Below are 21,960 nucleotides of genomic sequence, written 5' to 3' on the forward strand. Positions count from 1 at the left end.
TTACCAAATCGAACCCAGACAATGCGTAGTGCAACTCCAATCGTCACACGTTTTCCCCGTGTACCTACAGGGCAACAACAATTCTGTCTTTCCCGAGAGCAGCGAACAGTCTGCCCTACTACGGAACCGTTACAAACTTCCGACTTCGTACATCCCAGAAGCCGTCAAACAACATAGAACTCGACGCAACTCAACATAGAGTGTTAATACATAAACCAATTCTTATCCACAACCAATAATCAATAAGCAATTTACAAGCAATAATCACCAAACCAATACAATAATAACCATCATACTGCTACCAGAAAAACTGATCCAGTGCGAGACTGGGAAATGGGGAACAACATATACCGAGATCCTCCCTGCGTCGCAGACCCGTCGTCACGCACATTCATTCATACATGCATTCATTGGTGGGGCCCATAACACCAACTCACACACGTCACCATTCACGAGTCTACACACACAGGAGTGATGAGTAATTCAAGCACTGGACATGTGGGGGGGGTACCTTATTACCTATAGGAGAAATATTTACAATAAATACATTATGTACATCTGCATCTGTAGAATCCTAGCTTTAACATCAAGGCACTCCACCACTTGGTCGATGGACCAATTAGTTGGACAGGTTGATGGTGATTGTCAAGACCAGCTTAACCTCACTACAAAAATGCATTGAATTGCATAATTAATTGACTCTAAAAGAATCACAAACACCTGAAATCATTTAAAAGATTTTATGTAATCAATTTGCATAAAGAAAATTATCATTTATTCTCTCACTATACATTTTCACTTGAGCATTGCCATTTATTCAGGACATAAATCAAGAAACTGTTTAATAAATGTCATGAAGAGAAATGTAGGTTTGTATTCATTTCATTATTCTCAAAATGGTTAAAAATCAATTATTGGTCATGTAACTGACAGAGGGTTCCAAAAAATGAAAGATCAGTGAACCACAGTTAAAAACATGCATTTAATTCTAAAGATTTCCTACACTAAAACCTTCCTACCCAGCACTAAAACCCCAACTTACTTAATTAACCCTTGACCTCCTCGAAGACTTCTCTCACCCAGGCTAGTGTCCCGCAACGATCTCGAACCTACAGAGGTCATCAGTACACAGTCTGGCATAATTCCAAGCTCCCAGCATCTCTCCAAAGCAGCTTTTCTCCTCCTCCTTCTCTGACACCAAACCCCAATTTTGGTCTGATATTTATACTGTGTTTGCTGGCTCTCTACCCTCAAATGTTTCAACTCTTGTCATTTCCCTTGCTCTGATTGGTCATGACAATGCAGTTCTCAGCTCTCAGGATGTCCGTTCATAACAATGTAGTTCTCAGCTCCCAGCATGTCCATGAATAACAATGTAGTTCTCAGCTCCCAGGATGTCCGTGAATAACTTTGTTTGACAAGCTGATAGATACAAATTCAACTGTCCACAGTTCATTAGCAGACATTCAAAGGTTCATTGGCAGGGATTCAACTGTTCAGTGTCAGGGATTCAGCTGTTTCCACGTGGTCATTCTTTGGCAGGCATTCAACTGTTTCTCTTTGGCAGGCATTCAGCTGTTCTCGTGCTATCATTCTGGCTCATAACCACTACCGGCATTCACACCAATGGCCTCAAACATAGTCAGCTGGAGTTGCAAAGTTCAGTGGAGCACAGTGCATGCACGAGGTTCCTCCAGCCAGATGATACAAGCATTCTCTACTGTGCAAAACCGGGAAAAACAAAGCCATCTTGAAACTGGCCACCAGCCAAACTACGATAAACACACACAAAAAAAATGTGAATACACAGAAAATAAGTGTTTTCTGTCCCCCCACCCACCAGGGCTAATATTCATCCCCTAAAAACTGTTACCTAGCGGAAAAACATCACACTGCAAGCCATTAAAATGAAGCAAAAGCAGCATGCAATGCACAATGTACACTACAACGTAGACATGCACTATTACACTACTTAAATGCGCAAAATAGATTAAACGTGTTTTACACCATTAATATGTTAATCAAACCTGTTAATGCTGAGCATTTCCCACATGTAATGTGTGTTTTTTTTTTTTTTTGTTAATACACAGCAAACAAAATTAATATATTACTTTGTAATGGGGGGGTGATTGGTCTGAACGGGGTACACACAAAATCTTCTGTACTCTGCTCCATCAGAAGACTAAAGCTACCTTGGGGGAGGGGTGCGAGGGGGCCATACTGGCCACACTGGATGCAGAAAAGGCATTTGACTCCTTGTCTTGGTGCATCTCTATCTATAAGGAACCTATGGCAAGAGGGCTATCCTCTGGCTGTCTGAGGTGTTCCCACTAGTGCAGCTTGGCAGACATAAATGTTAGTTATTACTTCTGCTGTGCGATGGGGCTGATTTATGTTCAGTGAAAAGCATGCAACCAAGGAGATCTATGTCAGATGCCAGGCAGTCTTACTCTGCGTGTATGCAAATGCTGCCATCTTCTTATATGTCGGATCCTGGTGTGAATCCCCCAACTCTTCATTGAGGAAATTGTATTGCTTTGGAAAATGCCTGTGTCGTGACACAAATTGTGCATTCTCACCCCTGGGTGGATACACAGTGCTAATCTGTGCACTGTATGCATCACGTGTTCTTTTGCTTTTACATTTGATTTTATTATAATAATGTATTTGCGCATGTCTTTGACATCCTTTTGTTTGTCAGGGAACATGGTGTGGCTTTCCAACCAATCTTTAAGGAAATGGTGGTGCTTCGCAAATGAGGTTGAATATCAACTGGGGAGGAGTGGAAATCCGAAGTAAGACAGCATAAAGTATCCGTGGATTGGTAGTTGCAATATAGTTCTACTTAGCTGCTAATTTGAATCAGCAGGCAGAGCATTTTTGCAGTCTGAAGAGATATATATCATGCTACTGATGTCTTTTATCAGCCGGGTGTCCTTACGGAAAATGGTTGCTCTGCCTTGGTTTTTGTTTGTATTTATTTGTAAACATTCCAGTGATGCTGCTGTGCATGTTGTTTTCAAGGCCCAGAAGGTTTGGCACTTGTTTGATTTGGGCTCGTGGTCATCATAGGGTGGCTTGGAATATATTTGTGCAATCTTCTGATATGGGAAGCTTAACTCCCCTGATTGTCATGTGTATGACCTGGTTGTACAGGCCTTATAAGTGTTGGGCAGAGTAGTATCATTGCATAAAGTGGTTTATAGCTTGAACATGGTTGGCTGGCAAAAGAAGGAGATGGAAGTAAAGGCGTCACACTCTCCAATGCTGCCAAGTGAGACTAATTCAAAGATTTCACATGCTCATGCATAAACACTGTGTGGCACACTTGGATGAAATCGTTGTGGATAACCATTCATGACTTTGGAGGAGTTTAAGAGCAGAGGGGATTGAAGTGTTTTGATCATCTTTCTGTAGTACAGAACCAAGTAGGACTTTGTTCTATGCTTTCCTTACTTTGCGAAGCAACCAGAAACATGAGATATCCTCTTTTATGCCGCTTCCATGGGGGGGGGGGGGGGGGATAAGTCGGATCGGTCCCTTCTCTGTATAACTGTGATGGGATCCTTAGTGGCAGTTATACGAAGAGTAAGGGCAGAAAGAATGGATGATTAGTGGGTGTGATTTAGGAGGCAGGCTAAGGTTTTATCATTCTTCTACAAACATAAATAACTTCATCAGTTGTGAATTATCTGTGCAGACTACGTAAGATGTACCTGGCCTAATCAGGTCAGTGTGTAATAGTGAGGGCGTTGATTTCATGCACTTAGCTTTAATGACTCAATATGCATGAGTTTTGAGAAAAGGTGGCTCACACAACGAAAAACCGGGGCACAGCCATTACAACGCGGTTTTTACCACGCGCAGCTTTTACATCGCATGCGTTACAACGCATGCGATGTTACAACGCAATGCCATTACAACGCAAGTATTTACATCGACTTGCGCTAGATGGCGTGCTAACATTACAAATAGTGTAGTTTACTATCCCAACACCTTCCCTACTGTTACGTGGACTGGAGTTGGAATAGTAAATTACACTTTTCTAATGTTAGCACGCCATCTAGTGCAAGTCGATGTAAAGACTTGCGTTGTAATGGCATAGCGTTGTAACATCGCATGTGTTGTAACGCATGCGATGTAACTGCACGCGTTGTAATGACACGCGTTGTAATGTCATACATCCGCCTTGTGGACTGCTTGCACCGGGGAAGTGGGAATGTCCTCCCTTTATAAACTGTCACCTGGAATTTACCAAATGTTATGAACTTGAGGATGAATGCTTGTAAGAAATTCCTAAGTCATGTCTCCTGAAAGACATACGAGCCCCTCTTGTGGCTTACCGATATGTTTTTTGTAATTCCGTACACAGTACAACACAATTTTAGGTTTGCTAGACCCCCTGGCTAAACTCAGGCTTAATAATGTCAGCTTACCAACTTGAGAAAAAATGCCTGGTTGACTATAACCCACAAACCACCTGCACATTACCTAGGGGAGGTGCATTCTGGGCAACGATCAGTCCTGTGAGATTCACAGGATTATTTGTTGTGAGTGAGTTGACACGCTTCTTCAGATTTAAATCCTTCATAGATTCCCATCCTTCAATCTTCCCCATCATTGAGGTGGGAGCCCCACGGTAATTATAACAAGCAGTTTACCATGCTTGAATAAGTGACATTGTTAACCACTTCAAATCAGTTTAAGAGAAGCAAACTCAAGAGCCTCTATACCACAGATTTCTTATTGCACCTCTTAATGAAGGAAGTCTCCCTGAGCTCTGCTCAGTTTATCATCTTCAAAGCTGCTTTCATTTTTGTCAACTCATGAATTTGGGGGTTACTTCTGAAAGGAGGATGTTAGAGGCCTCTCATAAGGTCTTTTCAGACCTTGTGCTTCCTGTGAAGACCCTTGTAAGGGAGTGCTTCTGATGCCTTCACCCTATTAATAGAGCCAAGGATTGCAAGTATTGCCATACTTGTTCTGCAAAAACTCTCAAAGATGGAGAGGGCTGGCTACTGATTTGGCTCCAAAAAAAGAATGGCGAAGGAAAATCCATCTTTTGGAGAAGAAGGTAAGGGAACATTTTCTCCTCTCAAAAAAAGACTTGAAAGAGAGAATGCCACGTACAAAAGTAATATTTTCAGGAGCCCTGCAAAAAGATCCACAAGAACCAGGAAAAAAAGCACTACGGCAAGAGTCATGTCTCAGAGGTAGGGAAACAGATGAAAAAAAGGACTCCTCTTCAACAAGGCCTAAGAAAACTAGGTGGAAACATCTAATTCAAGGTTCCTCTGAGTTCTGACAAAAAAAGTGGCCTCTACGGACTCCTTTCCATTGGCAAGACATACGTTGGCAAAGAAACCACTAATGAAACTGCCATCAACGACGACAGCAGATACTGTTTGCGGGACCATCATAGTCGAATATGACATCGTCAATGACTTCAACGACTGAGCCTGCCACTTTTTTTCAAGCTCAAAATATCATTGTAAACAACGCAGTCAACAAAGCAATCAAACGTTATTCTAATTACAGAGAAGTAAACACTGGTTTATTTCCTTCTGGAGCAAAGTTATCCCAGAAAGGTTTCCCCTCTCCACCTATGCACTTACTGCATGTTGATGAGTCTGAGGATGAATGTGCTTTTGGCTCTACTTACAGTCCTGCACACCTTCAATTTAATTTCAGGAATGTGATGATGAGTATATGGAGGGAGACTTTTTTTCCAGAAATCAACTGGATGCTACAAAATATGTCCCTTGCGAAACGTTACTCTTGTGAGCCATAGAATTATCATCACCAGGAACCAGAGTCATTGATTCAGGTCCCCACAACTCTAGTTAAGGATCTCCATCAAATGCTGTCCGATTATTGCAAAAGAGTTCTTCTCTACCTCCTCAACTGACTCCTGCTTCTTAAGTCACTGCATCTCCACATACTCCTTGTCTAGTCCACTCTTCAAGGTGTCCAGGATTGCAGTTGGGCAGGCAGACTGTTTTCTCGAATATGATATGCAAGCCAGTTATGCATACTAGGCATAATAGACCACAAATAAGCTGAGGGCCTCAAGGTAATGAAGAACCCACCAATGGTGGCTGCTGCTATGGTATGTTTGTACAAAAAGTACAAGGCCGCAGATGAATCGCTAGTTTGTCATATTGAGCAACTGCATCCAGATTCTGTGTTCATGCAGACTATTCAGAGATGTTCAAGAAACCCTGCTGTACCTTGTTCCATTTCACCTCACAAGTTGGGTAGACGTCTGGATAATGTGGGCAAAAGATTTTATGCAATGGCGGCTACCACCATTCTAATGCCCATGCCATGTTAGGGAGATTTGACACACAAATGTGGTCTGATCTGCAAGCTTGTCTAGCATTTCAATCAGACGACAAGAAGAATGAAGCAAAGGTGATTATACAAGAGGGTGAAAGAACATCCACCAAAATCACGGATACAGCCTTTGATATTGTCTCTATTGGCTTTCACCAGTTTGCTGAAGCAGCCATGTTGAAGATGCAAGGATGGCCCAAAGCAACATCCTTTCGACCCGAAGTTGTGGCTAAAATATTGGTCATGCCCAATGATGGAGAGGCTCTATTTGGCAAACATTTAGATGACGATCTCCATCCCATAAAATTGAATACAGAGACATCGGGGTCTTTGGGGTTTTGCACTTGGTACCTTTATTCCCTATGACAGGTGAGTGGAAGGCAATTCAATTACTACAATGGCAGGAAATCTATTAACACAGATCGGTGGGTGCTGGATCTGATTCAACATGGCCACACCTTAAAAATATTTGTCCAGAAACTCCCTTGAAATCTATCTGGTCAGAAGTTTGCACCAATATCTTTGCCTCCTTAAATTGGAGGTTTTCTCGCTCCTCCATAAAAAAGCCATAGAAAAATTTCCTTACGCCCATCCGAAAACAGATTTCTATTTCCGTTTCTTTCTTCCAATCACTTATAGTGGGTAAGCTGAAGGAAATCCTCAGGATATTTATTTTCATTTCCCCGTCCATTTGAAACATCGAAAATATCTACTGTTTGAGGTGGCTGCATGCCATTACTAATTTGAAGTTCTACCCTTCTGTCTCAAGTTTGCACATCGAATATTCACTAAGTGCATGATCCCACGCGTGGCTTTTCTGAGAGGGAACGGGCATCACATTTTTCCATACCTGGACGCCTTAATTGTAGAAGGTCCTTTAGTATCACAGTACAGAGGAATCCACAGGAGCCAGTCTTCAGGTATTCAGAAATCTATGCCTGACACTGAAAAGGGAGGAATCTTGCCTTCGACAGAGCAGAAAAGTAGCTTTTCTAGGGGCAATTGTGGATGCAATCTAATGCAAAGCTTTCCCTACGAAAGAAAGGATGCTGAGGCTAACTGATTTAGCCACTACCCTCTCAGAGAGAAAGTGTTTTTCAGTTTGACTATTCAAATAATTTCCGACGATGTTCACCTCCTTCATTCTACTAATTTCCCACTGTCCCCTATGCATTAGGTCATTTTAGGTTGAGATAGATGCACAGTGGACTCAAAGCCCAGGATCTTTTGAGGACATCCTTCAGATAACTCCCAGGACAAAGCCTTCCATTTGTAAACTCAATGCCTCAATTCGTGAGGACCACAGGTCTCTCTAGGGACTCCCCGTCCCTAGAGTGCATTCAGAGGACCTGGAAGTCAATGGAAAATGACTTTCTCAAGGAACCAAAATGCATTTCTGGCTTGCAGATCTAAGGCAGTTGCACTAGGACTTCAATCCATTCTTCCCAGAACGAAACTCTCATTAGTGCTACTTTGTACTGACAGCAAAACAATGATGTGCTACCGGAACAACCAAGGAGGAGAGCAAGTCAAGTCTGTTGTTCAGGGAAGATCAAACGTTATGGAAATGGATTCTTCACAGCAGATTACTTTAAAGATGGAACATGAACCTGGAATAAGCAATCAATGGGCAGACACAGCAGAACATCAAGAGTGGCTTGAATGGGGATCACACCAACGTCTGCTCACACACATTTTTCATCTCAATCGCAAATGTCACTTCTATGCTAGCAGATACACACAGAAAGGGTCGTGGAGGAAAGCCTTCCAGATAGTCTGAACAGATATCATCGCTTATGTATTTACCCCTCTTCCACTAATTCTCAGACTACTGAATTAAAGAACAGAGAATCAGGTTGCATTATCCTAGTAGCCCAGCGTGGCCTAGACATTATTGGTACACAGCTACTGCTCCTATCGGAACAGCAACACTAAGTTCAATGTTTTGCTAGTTAGCAATGAACAAAGGCCAAGCTATTCATCTAACATTTGGGTCTCTCAGTTTACCCGTCTGGCTCCTGAATACAATAATTTCCATCTTTTAAATATTTCAGAGTATTTCAGAAAGATCTTAGCTAAGGCCAAAGCTGAATCAATTAATGCAACCCATAAAGGTAAAAGGACTAACTTCCGTCTATGGTGCTCTCTGAATGATATTTATCCTTTTTCATCTGCACCTAAACAAAACCAGCTGTATTTAATACACCTAGCATGTTCGGACCTGCTCATGGTTCTTTTAAAGTGCATTTAGCAACAATTTCGCGCTTCAGAAGATAGTCTGGGAAATTGTCACTCCAGTCTGGTAGACTGGTAAAGGAGTTTTTAATTGTTTTTTCAGGACTTATTCACTGATTATGTTATGCGATGTTGATTTGTATAGGGCACTAATCACCCTAGAGGGTATCCAGGCAGTTGGGCAGGATGTGTAAGTGTGTGATTCCAAGGTGCTTATATGAAGAGCCAGGTCTTCAGCTTCTTGAGGAACAAAAAAAGTGAGGCTGGGGCTCTAGTGTGTGTTGAGAAAGGTTGTTCCATGTCTTGTAGGAGAATGAGCGACCTCCAGTTTTGCTTGTGCAAGTGAGAGTGAGGCAGAGCGTAGGTGACTGGTGGGTTGGTGAAAGTGTATGTTGCTGTTCAGCTATTCTGGTCCTGTGTTGTGTAGGGCTTTGTATGTGTGCTTGAGAAGTTTTAATTGACTGCACCAGTGAAGCATCCTAAGGTGCAATGCAATGTGGGTGCAGCGTGGGAGGTCTAGTATGAGTCTTGCAGATGTGTTATGGATTGCCTGGAGTCTGTGTAGGAGTTCTTTGGAGATTCCAATGTAGAGTGTGTTGCCGTTGTTGAGGCAACCATTTGAAGATCTTTCGCAGCATGGGTAGGATGTGGAAGCAGGATGGGCACATTGCATTGACTTGAGCAGTCATGTTGAGCTTGTCATCTTGGATGATTCCTAGATTTCTTGCGTGGTCTGTGAGTGTGGGTGTTGGTCCCAGTTTTGACGGCCACCAGATGGAATCCCATGGGAAGGTCTTGTTGCCGAAGACCAATACTTCCGTGTTGTCGGAGTTGAGCTGCAGGTAGTTTGTTCGCATCCAGTCTGTTACCACGGTCATGCAGTTGGTGAAGTTGGTTTTGGTGGTGTTTGTTGTGTCCGTCAGGGAAAGGATGAGTTGGGTGTCATCAGTGTAGGATGTGACGGTGATGTCTTGTGATCGGATGATGTTGGCGAGTGAGGTCATGTATATGTTGAATAGAATGGGACTAAGATGCGATCCTTGTGGGACACCGCATATCAGTTTCTTGGTCTCTGATGTGAAGGGTGGCAGCCTTACCCTTTGGGTTTTTCCCATGAGGAAGGAATAGATCCAGTTGAGAGCATATCCTCGTATGCCAATCTCGTGGAGTCATCTGATGAGGGTGTTGTGGGAGGCAGTGTTGAAGGCCACAGAGAAGCCAAGCAGGATAAGGGCCGCTGTTTCTCCTCGATACAGGAGGTTTCATATGACATCGTGGCTGCATTGAGTGCTGCTTTGGTGCTGTGGGGTTTTTGCGTTGTCTAACAGATGGTGAGGCTCGAGTTGGGTTGTGAGTTGCTTGTTGATGGCACTCTCAATCACTTTGGCTGGATAGGAGAACAGGGAGATAGGTTGGGAGTTGCTCAGTTGACTGTGGGCTTTTTTTTTCTTTTATAAATCTTTTTATTGGGGGGTGTGGCTTGCGCGCAGCCAAGATGGCCGCAGCTTTGTGAGCTCCGGCGCGTCTCCACCTACAATGTTCGTGCCCTGAAGCTCGGGGTTCTTTCAGCCGGCTCATCTATCGGATATCAGCTCCAGAAGGCTTTGCTGATACGGCGGAAGCGTTGCGGCACCTACGGAGTGCCTTTTCATCGTTTTTTTTTCTTCGTGCTCGTATTCTCCTCAGATGCGTCGCTTAAGATGGCGGCAGCGCGAGGAGCACGGGCGTGTTGAATTGGACTTGCTGCTTTACTGCATTCCTTCTCCTGGTCATGGCGCCTTAATTTTCTCAGGTACTACCTCCAGCTGAAATTATTCCTTCATTATGTGAACTGGGCTTCATTTTAACAGTGGGTTTACCGAAGTCTAATGCCTCATTGACTGTATGTGGATAATGCTGCTCTTCTGAGGAGTTTTTCAAGTGGCCGCAGGATGAATGTTTATGCAACCTTTTTGTCTCACAACGTATAGCGCGATTTTCTTCATCACTTGGCATTGGTTTCTCCTGATGTGTAATGTTCTCATTATCATGGCTTCCTCGGTTGGCGCTGTGATCCAACGGCCTTAAATGTACGTGACGCTGCTCACTGAAGAACCTGTTTAAGATCCTTTTTATGATATGTGCGCGACACGACGAGACGGGATGGCTGTTTTGTGAAGAGCCCCACATTGTGCCTGTCCGTCGGTTTGGAGTGTTATCTTTGAGGTGCTGGATCTTCTTACGGATGGACCCTGTTATTTGGTCTCGGCTTCTCTGATGCTGCTGGTGCTGATGACTTCTTAGTTCTGCTTCTATCAACAACTCACTGCTTCCCAGTGGTAACTTTTAAGCGTGTCAAACTTCAACGATATCCATTGTTGTTTTTGCGCCACACTTCTTTTTACTATTGTGGCTTCACCAGTATCGCCTGCTGTTGTCGTCTGCCTTCCCCTGTCATCATCTGCTGCAACTTTTTCCAATATGGATACTGCGCATTCAAGTAAGCCTCACGCAGGCTCCTCAGGGGGTCGTAAAGATTCGAATTCCTCGTCGGTCAAACGGTCCAAGAAAGACCCGCCTTCTCCCAATAAGTCTCCATTACCTCTTACTCTCGAAGACATCATGGATGAGCTGCGCCTTATCCGCCCTTTTATGACAGACACTGTTGCCACTCTTCAGCGATTAGACGACAAGTGGTCTAGTCTAGACACGAGACTTTCTGATGTCGAGCAAAGGATTAGTGATGCGCAGGATGTGGTTGCACGAGTTGACACACTCACTGGGGAGATTAGCCAGCTCAAGAGAGTCACAGAAGACTTAGAAAATCGCAATAGGCGCAATAATCTACGCATTTATGGTGTTCCGGAGGGTTCTGAAGGGGCGGACATGATTCATTTTTTGAAAACCCAAGTTCTTCAGATTGTTGGCCTCCCGAAATCTTCAGACTTTAATATACAACGCGCTCATCGTCTGGGGCCTCGGAACACCTCTTCTACTTCTAAACCTCGGGGAATTATCGCCTATTTCCTTCTTTACTCAGACCTCATGACGGTTCTTCAGGCTGCCAAGCAACATAAGCAGATGATCTGGTCTGGTCATAAAGTTTTTTTTGCTCAGGATGTCTCCAAGCCTACTGCTTCTCGTCGAAAGGAATTTTTGGACCTTCGACCCGCGCTGAGATCCATGAACGCACGCTATGGTTTGATACACCCCTGTTTTTTCAAGGTGACTTATAAAGATAGAACCTACAGCTTTGAAGACCCTGCAGACTTGAGGAAGTTCATCCATACTCACAAAGGAGAACTCATGGAACTGAGCAAATCCTAATTGTTATGTTTTGTTTATATTTGTGTATTGCATCTTGTTTTATTCTACTTTACAATGTATAGTCTAGTCTCTTTTGCTCATTCCTTTTTTTTTTTTTTTTTGTCCTGCAGGTCTTCCCCTCTTGATGTTGTTGTCACGGTCACCATTCGTGTCGCTTTGTTGTCTACAATGTGTGTCTTATCCTGCTGCCGTTCCCCTCTCCCTAGCTGGTTGGTAAGTTCCTTCATTTGTACTATTTGGTTGCCTTTGGTTATGTATTCCATTCCTTTGTCTGCTTTCTTTTTCGATTATGATAGCCTGTTTTTTCTTATTGTATTCTCCTAGCTCGGCTGTCTGCTTCTTCGTGGCCCCTCTCCCACATTAATGTTTTTGATTGGATGTTTTCTATGGCTAAAGCCCCTTGGCTTTTTGCCATCTTTTTTCTGCTACTTTTTGGGGGACTTGATTCCCTCTTATTCTCCTTTTTATTTCTTCCTCTTCCTTTCCCCTCCCTTTCCTTTTTTTTTTTTTTACCTTTTTTCCCTTCTTCCCTCCCTTTTTACCCCTTTTTTTTTTCTATTTTTCTGGCAATATGTACAATACCTTTTCTATTTTATATTCTCTTTTCTCTTTCTCCTTAATGTTTATGGTACTCTGGTGTTTTCTTTTGTTATTCTCGTTACTATTTCTGTGGTTGGCACATGTGTTGGTCTTCTCGCCTTTGTTTCTTCTCCATTATTCATTTTCTTTCAACATCTTTTATCCCATTCTCTCTCGTTTTCCATTCTATTTTAACTTCTCTACCTTCTTTTGTTTATATATCTTTTTTTTACCTTAAGAAATGAATGGTCTTCGTGTTATCTCGTGGAATGTCAAAGGTATTCGTAACCCTGTTAAAAAGCAGCGTGTTTTCTCTCACTTAGCAAGACTGAAATGTCAGGTTGCGTTGTTGCAAGAGACTCATCTTAACTCACAGGATTTGTCCTCTTTGCGTAAGCAATGGGTCGGGGAGGCCTTTTGCTCTCCGGCAGATCATAACAAGAATGGTGTAATTATTCTATTTCATAAATCGCTGTCTGTTCAGTTACTGAATGAATTTCATGATAACTGTGGGAGATGGTTATTTATAGATGTTACTGTTAACAACACAAAACTTTCTTTCTGTAATGTTTATGGCCCTAATGGGGTAGACTTAACCTTTTGGAATGAATTTTCTGTGCTTCTTTCGTCTCATGCTACTGATGATTTAGTTGTTGGTGGTGACTGTAATCAACTTATGGACCCTTTTCTGGATCGCAAGTCGCTCACCAGATATGTACCTAATAAGATGCAAAAGTCTTTTTTGAAGGCCATTGCATCCAGAGGTCTTATAGATTCCTGGAGACTTTCTCACCCGGACACTTTAGAATTTTCCTTTTTCTCTCCAGTACACGCATCACACTCTCGCATTGACTATATCTTTCTTACTCAGCACACCTTTCAATTCATGACTAATTCAGAGATTGGTTCCATTCTAATATCCGACCACGCCCCAGTCATAGTTGATATGGACTTTCCTTCACCTACTCGTACCCCTAGGCGCTGGCGCTTTACAAATTCGCTCCTCCTCGATTCACAGTTTATTGAACAATTGAAGCTCTTCGCAGCAGACTTTTTCACAAATAATCTTCGCTCTACCTCTCAATTTCATTTTATCTGGGACGCTTTTAAGGCTACTTCCAGAGGCTTTATTATTGATTTTGTATCTCGTAAAAAGAAAAAAGCTCTATCTATGTCTGCTCAAATTCTTAAACAAATCAGAGACTTGGAGCATCTTTATTTCACTACAAACTCCTCGGATGTACTTTCTTCTCTTATTAAGGCTCAAATGCAATACAACAAATACTCTTGGGATTCTGCATGTAACAACCTCCTTAATTTCCATGCCAAGATGTACGGGGGTCGTAATAAAGCTGGTAAATCTCTCGCTAATTATCTTAAAATCAAAAAGCAAAAATCCAAAATAGTCACTATTGCTGATTAACATGGGAACCGTCATCACACTGATGATAAAATCCTCGAATGCTTTGTCCAATACTACTCTTCGCTTTATACTCCCGAATCCGTCCCCTCTCAGGATCAAATTGATGCTTTTTTTCAGTCTCTTTCCAAGCCCTCCGATAGTCTTCCTGATCTTTCTTCCCTTGATGTCCCCCTCTCGGAAAAAGAAGTGCTCAACGCTATTACTCTTCTCCCTACAGATAAATCACCTGGCCCTGATGGGTTTAGAGTCCGTTTTTATTTGTATTTTAAGGATATCCTTTTGCCGCACCTACTTTCCTTGTTTACCCATTTTCTTGCTCAAGGAGAGTCCAAAGGTTCCTTTACTCAGGCAATGTTATGTCTAATCCCCAAAAAAGACGAGGATGCTTCCCTCTGTAAAAACTATAGGCCTATTTCTTTAATTAACACTGACTGTAAAATTTACGCTAAAATTCTTGCCTCTCGTATTAATTTAATTATTCCTAACCTTATCAATATTTATCAATCTGGCTTTGTCAAGGGCAGATCCATTACTGATAATTCGAGAACCTTCCTCAATATCATTCACCTTTCCTCAAGGATGGACTCCCCAGTCGCTGCTATTACATTAGACGCAGAAAAAGCATTTGACAGAGTATGCTGGGATTTCATGTTAGGTGCATTGAAGTGGCATGGTTTTAGCCCTACTATTATTCGTTATATTCAATTATTATACTCTGCCCCCTCTACTTCGATCTGGGTTAATGGTTCTCAGTCTCCCTATTTCTCTCTACATAGAGGCACTAGACAGGGTTGTCCTCTTTCCCCTCTTCTTTTCATTCTTGCATTAGAACCCTTTCTGGAAAAAATTCGTCGCTCACCATCATATACTGGCTTCATATTTCAAAACATTCACATTAAGTTTACTGCTTACGCTGATGATATTTTACTTTATATTTCTAATCCATCCAAATCTTTACCTTCACTCTTTTCACTGTTGCATGAATATTCCCTAGTATCTGGTTATAAACTTAATTTTGACAAGTCTGAGGTTTTACCTCTTAACAAGTTTTGCCTTCCTTATATGTTTCAGGACTCCTGCTTTGAGTGGAATTCTGGCAGTATTAAATGCCTTGGTATGCTTTACACTAACAATATTAGAGATACCATTAAGCTTAATCAGAATGATATAGTTAAAAAACTTTCTTCCCTTATTGCTACTTGGTCTCCGCTTTTCTTGTCATGGTGGGGGCGGCTAGCCACTATTAAGATGATGCTTCTTCCTATTGTAAATTTTTACCTTTCTATGCTTCCTGTTTCCCTACCACTCTATTTTTTTAAAATAATAAATCGTCTTTTTACCTCATTCTTGTGGAACAACCGCAAGGCCAGGATCTCTATTTCTCGTCTTCAACAACATAAAGAATCAGGCGGAGTCAATTTTCCCAACCTCGCTCGCTTTCACTCTGCTTTTACTTTAAAACAGATCTAGCCCTTTTTATCTGACTCATCCGATCCTCCTCTGACAGCCTGGAGCTCTGTGGAACTTGCGCAGCTCTCACCTTTTTCCTTCAATATGGCTACTCGTTTATCTCAGCCTCCGCAGCGTTTTCTTACCCCCATTTTTCGACATTCTAGAGCACTTGCTCTCTCGCTGTTTCGTTCCTCTCTTTCGCAGTCAGTTTCTATCCTCGACTCCAATCTGGTATAACAAATTCTTAAAGATTAATAATAGAGCACTTTTTTGGAAGGAATGGATTGATAAAGGTATCACCTTTGATCATCTCCTTGTAAATAATACTTTACGAGATTACGCGGATATTCGTGTTTCTTTTCATCTTTCCCACACACACTCCTCTCAGTATATCCTACTTCAAAACTCCTTCAATCGCATTCTCTCTCAAGTCATCTCTCCCCCGCCTCCTGACATAATCCCTACTCTGTCATTACCAGATTTCTCTATTCCTCTTAAGGCTGCTGCTATTTATAAATTTCTTGCCAGCCCCCTTGCTGAACGACCCAAATCCAAACCTGAACTCTCCTGGGAAAAAGATCTCGGCCAAGAATTTCCCCTTCAGATTTGGAATTCTCTATGGTCTAAGATACATACTGTTTCTCGCTCTGCTAGCACCACACAGACTTTGTACTTTTTTTATAACAGACTTTTTTTCACTCCTTCAGACTTACATAATTTCAAACTTTCTGACTCTAAAAAATGTTGGTCTTGCTCTCATACTAATAGTGACTTCTTTCACATGTTCTTTCATTGCCCGTTAGTTAAATCTCTCTGGTTGCATGTTTGGTTAAAATTGAATGAAATACTATCTACTGACCACTCTTTTGAGATTGTTCATATTTTTTTGGGTGGCACCTCACCTATATGGAATGTCTCTTGTAATGTACGTAAATTTATAGATTTGTATATAGCAATTTCTTTGCAGATAATTACTACGAATTGGAAAGACACCTCCAAAATTTCCTACAATGCCTGGTGGAATTTACTGTGTCATCACCACAGACTTGATCGTGCCTTTGCTACCACTGTACCCCTTTTGATCAAAAAAGATTTGTTATGGTTGCCTTTAACTAATTTTCTCTCTCAAGTTACCCCTTGAATATCTTATTTTTGTACTCTCTTTTCCTTTAGTCCAGATTTTAATTTTGTTATATATTTTCTCCCTTATATAGAACTATTTCTTTGGTTTCTTACACGATTTTCTTTTTCTTTCCACTGTATTGATTATTTCTTCCCCTCCCTTCCTTTCCCTTTTCTTCCTTGCCCTTCTTTTTCCCTTCCCCTGCCCCTTAAACATGATGCCTTTAAAAAAAAAAGAAAAAAAAAGAAAAGCTTTTTCCCTTGGTATATTCCCTGGTTTTGTTAGGCATCTATTCAACTTTGTTAGAATTTTACTGCTTTTATCGTCCTGTTTCATTGCCTATTGATGTAATTCTGCACTGATGTTTTACTTTGTTTATTATACTCAATAAAGCTTTCTAAACTAAAAAAAAAAAAAATCTTTTTATTAACAAGTTCGACAAATAAGTACAGTTCAGCAAAAACAATGGATGGGACCACAGTGGAGCCAGTTGCATTATACACATACAGTAGGATAATTCATTGGAAATCACGGGGAGGGGGCATCTTCACAGTCGAAACTACGGGGTGGAACACACACACTGCCACGATACACATTCCAGGGCTCCCATACCTTGGACCATTTTCGGGGGCAGCCGCGGGCTATGTATACCGTCTTTTCCCTCAGCATACACCAATCAAGGTCCTTCTTCCAGTCTGTGATTGTGGGTGCGTGCGAGGCCCCCCAGAGCTGGGCTATGTTCCTCTTGGTGACCATGTAGCCAAGAGTGACTCACTGCGTAGTTTGAGTGGTGAGGTCAGTGGGCTCCCATATGTTAAGGAGGCATCTGCGCGCCTCTGGCCTAATCTCAACCCTCAATGCTTCACCCATCACTTTGTGTATCGTACGCCAGTATTCCTGGACTGGCTCACAGTGCCATATTATGTGCATGAAGGTGCCCATTTGGGTGCATCCCTGCCTGCAAGACCCATCCGCTAACCCACCCATGTGTAACAATTGGGGACCTGTTATGTAAACTCTGTGTAGGATCTTCAGTTGCACTAAGCGGAGACGAGCTGGTATCGCAACAGTCTTCGGGGAGGAGACTGCTATTTGCCAGTCTTCGTCGTCCAGCTCAATACAATCCCCAATCCACTTGTCTCGTAGTGAATGAAGAGGATCTTCATATTATTATTAAGTTTTCGATAAGTGAGGGAGATGGCTTTTTCGGGTAAGTGGCCATCAAGTATTCTGTCTTCCAGTGGGGATGAGTCTGGAGGAGAGGAACCTTGGGGCAATACTGATTGCAGTGCATGTCGGATTTGCAGATATCAGAAACTCTCAGAGTCTGCCAATTCGTATTGTCGCTGAAGGGCGTCGAGGAACTTCCCGCCTCCTGTGTCCCAGAGGTCTTTAATATGTGAAATTCCTATCAATTCTCACTTGTCAAAGCCCTTTGAGTTTCCCAGATCTCCTAAGGCCTGTGAGTCCCACAGGGGTGTAGCGAGAGTTAGTTTATGATTCCAAACGAGTGACTTAGTCGCTGAATGCCAGATTTTAACTGCATGATTGGTAGGACCAGTAAGTGGATACCGGCCCGGTTTTGAGTACAGGGCTCGATTATAAGTCCCGTGTGGGAGAAGCCATCGATCCATGTTAAACCCTGGAACGTCAGGGCGGCCGCATGTTCCGTGGTTTATGGCTGCTAGGTGCGCAGCCCAGTAATATTTTTTGATGTCGGGCAATCCTACCCCTCCGTCGTACCAATTGAGCATGAGGTTTTGTAAAGTGATACGTGGTTTCCCATCCCATAAAAGGTCCCTTTGGAGCCCCTCCATTTCTTTAAAATACGAGTTTGGGACCGGGTCAGCCGCGTTTTGTAATGCATATTGGAAGCGGGTAGGGACATCATTTTAAATAGGGCCGCCTTTCCCAGCAATGAGAGTGGGAGTGACTTCCAATTCGCAATATCTCGTCTGAGCCTTTGTAGTGGGGGAACAAGGTTTATTTATTTATTTATTTGTACTCTTGTATAGCGCTGGAAGTCAACCTCCGAAAGGGTATCTCCGCGCTTACGCTTTACCCAGGAGCCAGGATCTTATACTAAACAAAGAAATGAAGGGGGGAGAAACCTAACAGGCGACAAATAAAAACGTTTTCAGGGACTTCTTGAAGGATTGATAATATTTTTGAGAGCAGGGGGCAGTGAGTTCCAAAGGATGGGGCCTTTGTAGGACAGGGCTCGCCCTCCCTGCCTAGCTTTTTTTATCCTAGGAACCTGGAGTTGTTGCTGACTGCTGGAGCGCAGGGTACGACTGGGTTTGTAGGGTTTGAATATTTCTTTTAAATATTTAGGTCCATTGCCAAACAAACATCTGTGAATAGTGCAGCAGATTTTAAATTTTACACGCTGTCTAATTGGCAACCAGTGGAGTTTTGTCAAGAGGGGGAGTGATGCAGACCTTGGCTGGGCGTTGAGAACTAGTCTCGCAGCAGAGTAGTTGTTCCTCATTTGCCGAGACCAGCAGGCCATTACAGTAGTCCAGTCTACTTATAACCAAGGCCTGGACGAGAGTCTTCCTATAAGAATCTGATAGAAATCGGAAGACTCGTCGTAGCAGTCCAATGACCTGGAAGCAGGAACCTGCTACTTGATTTGTGTGCTCTTTAAACAGAAGTGATTTGTCTAAGCGCACACCGAGATTTTTAACAATCTGTTTGGGGCTTGGGGTTGGTCCTAAATCCGGGGGCCACCAAACCGGGGACCACAAAAGTGTGGCCTCCCCAAACAGCATTACCTCAGTCTTGCCTACATTACACTGGAGGCGATTAGTGGCCATCCAGTAAGATATTGCCCTCATTCCGTCCGCAAAAGATTTTTGTATTGCGGGCATCAGGGTTTTAAAGGGGAACAAAAGCTGAGTGTCGTCAGCGTACGACACAGGGGTGAACCCATGAGATCTTACAATATCCGCCAAGGGGGCCACATACACGTTGAAGAGTGTGGGGCTTAGGAATGAGCCCTGTGGTACTCCCTTGGTGAGCTCTCTTGAGATAGAATGGTGGGAGCCCAATCTTACCTCTTGTTGGCGATCCGAAAGAAAGCTTTCCAGCCAAGAAAGAGCCACACCTTCTATTCCCCTCTCCCTCAGACGATCGAGAAGTATCTCGTGAGACACAGTGTCGAAGGCAGCGGATAAGTCTAACAGCACTAGAATCATTGAGTTTCCTCCATCCAGTGACATCTTGATGTTATCAGTCACTGAGAGGAGGGCAGATTCTGTGCTGTGATTGGGCCTAAATCCAGATTGAGAGAAGTCTAGGCCCTCCGCTGCCTCGATGTATTTGGACAAGTGAGTGTTTACGTGTCTCTAGGTCATCTTGCTGAGAAGGGGTAGGAGGGAGATGGGTCGGAGGTTGGAAAGGTCGGTCCAAGGTTACGGGCATATCAAAGGGAGTGGTCAAGGGAGATGAATATACCCAGGTATTTGAAGCCTTCCGTAACTATCGGTATCGGGCAGTTTTGGGGGAGCGGAGGAGGGCCTCCATAGAGTATATATCTGAGGGATTTTTGCCAATTGATACTGAACCCGGAGTATCTGCCAAAAATGGCTAGGATATCAAAGACAGCGACCAGGGATCTCTTGGGGGATGTGAGATAGTTACAGAAGGACATCATCCGCGTATAGGGAAATCCTCCCAGTCCGGAGACCATCTCATTCCACTGATTACTGGGTCTCTGCGGATCCATGCTGCCAGGGGTTCAAGGGCTAATGCGAATAATAAGAGAGAGAGGGGACATCCCTGACGGGTCCCTCGGCTGAGTGGGAAGGCCTCCGATTTTTTGTTGTTAACGACTACTTGAGCCATAGGGTCACTATATAACAGACGCACCCATCGGCTAAATCCAGGCCCAAATCCCAGTTTTGTGAGCACGGCAAATAGATAAGGCCACTCAGTCCTATCAAATGCCATGGTGGCATCCAGAGAAACTATGATTGCTTCCTCCTGTATGGTCGGTGCCCTACCCAGAACCCTGTGTACTCTGCATAGATTTAGAGCTGTGTTTCTCCGTGGCATAAATCCTGATTGATCAGGATGTATTAAGTCCCCTATTACTTTAATCAACCTATTAGCGAGTACTTTTTCAAGGATTTTAGGTTCTGCGTTTAACAGTGAGATAGGGCGGTAGGAAGCGCAGTCTGTTTTGGTTTTCCCTTCCTTATAGATTGTGACAATGGTTGCAATTCTTTGGTCTAGGGGTAGCGATCCCTGTTTAAGGCTGTCCTCGTACATAACTTTTAGATAAGGGGCCAGTTTATCTGGCCAGAGCTTGTAGAGTTCGATTGGGATACCGTTTGTGCCGAGGGCCTTGCCCGGGTGCAATGCTCGTATCGCAAGAGCTATCTCGTCAGTGGTGAGGTCACTGTCCATGTATGCTTGGTCAGCGTCGGAGGGCGCGGGAAGAGAAATGTCCCTCAGAAGATCCGAGGAGTCGTCCTCAGTGTATGGTGCCACCGAGCAGTAGACATTACGGAAGTGTTCTGCGAATTGGTTAACTATGTCTTGGAGGTCTGTTGCGGACGACATGTCGGTGTCCCTAAGTTCCGGGACGAGCCTACTAGCGTGCTCCTTTTTATCAAACCAGGCGATTAGTTTTCCGGCCTTATCTCCCCAGTCGGAGATACGACCCATTCTGTCTTGACCTAGGGTTTTAGCACGGTCAGTGACTAATGCGCGGTATTCGTCTTGGCGTAGGCGGAGTGTGTGGAGAACGTCAGGAGTGATGTCAGAGCCTATGTCTCGTTCCAGACGATACAGCTCTTGTTCTGAGTCAGAGATGTCTTTTATTTTGTCTTTTTTGGACCCCGAGAACTGTTTTAAAGGCTTCCCACAGTATCTGTGGAGAGTCAACGGTGTGTTCGTTCTCCGAGAAGTAGTTGTCTATGGACTTGATTACGTCTTTGCGTATTTTTGGGTTTTTAAAGTACCATGGATTGATAGGGGCAACTCGTCCTACTTGTGCTTGGTCTATGACTATGTGGACCCACAATGGGGAGGGGTCAGAAATACCCCTAGCTAGATGTCGAATCTCATGGATATTCGCGACTTACGGAGATGGGAAAGGCTATTATGTGCCCCGGAGTAAAAGGTGTGTTGAATTTTGTCTGGGTTATATGTTCTCCATCCATCCTCTAGTCCCAGTGCCTCCAGGAAACTGGAGAAGGAGTGTGGAGTGTGAGGTAATGTGCGAGGGGGGTGTCTGTCCATCGTGCCAGAGAGTATTGAGTTAAAGTCTCCGCCAAGTACCAGGTGCCCATCTGGTAGCGCTAGCAGTATACTGCTGAGGTCGGTAAAAGTCGTGGCTTGTAAGCCTGGCGGGGCATATACCGACAAAGGTAATGGTTTGACCCTCCCAAGTGCCAGTGATCCCGACATATCTGCCTCGGTCATCCGTCCAGGTGGACGTGAGTGACAGGGGAAATTATCTTTTTTGCATGACGCCTACACCTCTTGAATTGGACGT

General features: G+C 43.4%; 1 protein-coding gene across 1 annotated transcript in view; it reads left to right on the top strand.

Annotated features, from left to right (window-relative positions):
* Positions 1–21,960, top strand: part of LOC146871801 (uncharacterized) — a gene marked incomplete at its 5' end in the record, with an annotated part of 718,460 nt that overhangs the window by 349,725 nt on the left and 346,775 nt on the right. Inside the window, one exon of the mRNA XM_085651438.1 lies at positions 11,988–12,090. The remainder of the gene's footprint in view (positions 1–11,987; positions 12,091–21,960) is intronic.

The sequence above is a fragment of the Triturus cristatus genome, chromosome 1_1 (genome assembly GCF_964204655.1).
Source record: "Triturus cristatus chromosome 1_1, aTriCri1.1, whole genome shotgun sequence".
NCBI lineage: Eukaryota > Metazoa > Chordata > Amphibia > Caudata > Salamandridae > Triturus > Triturus cristatus.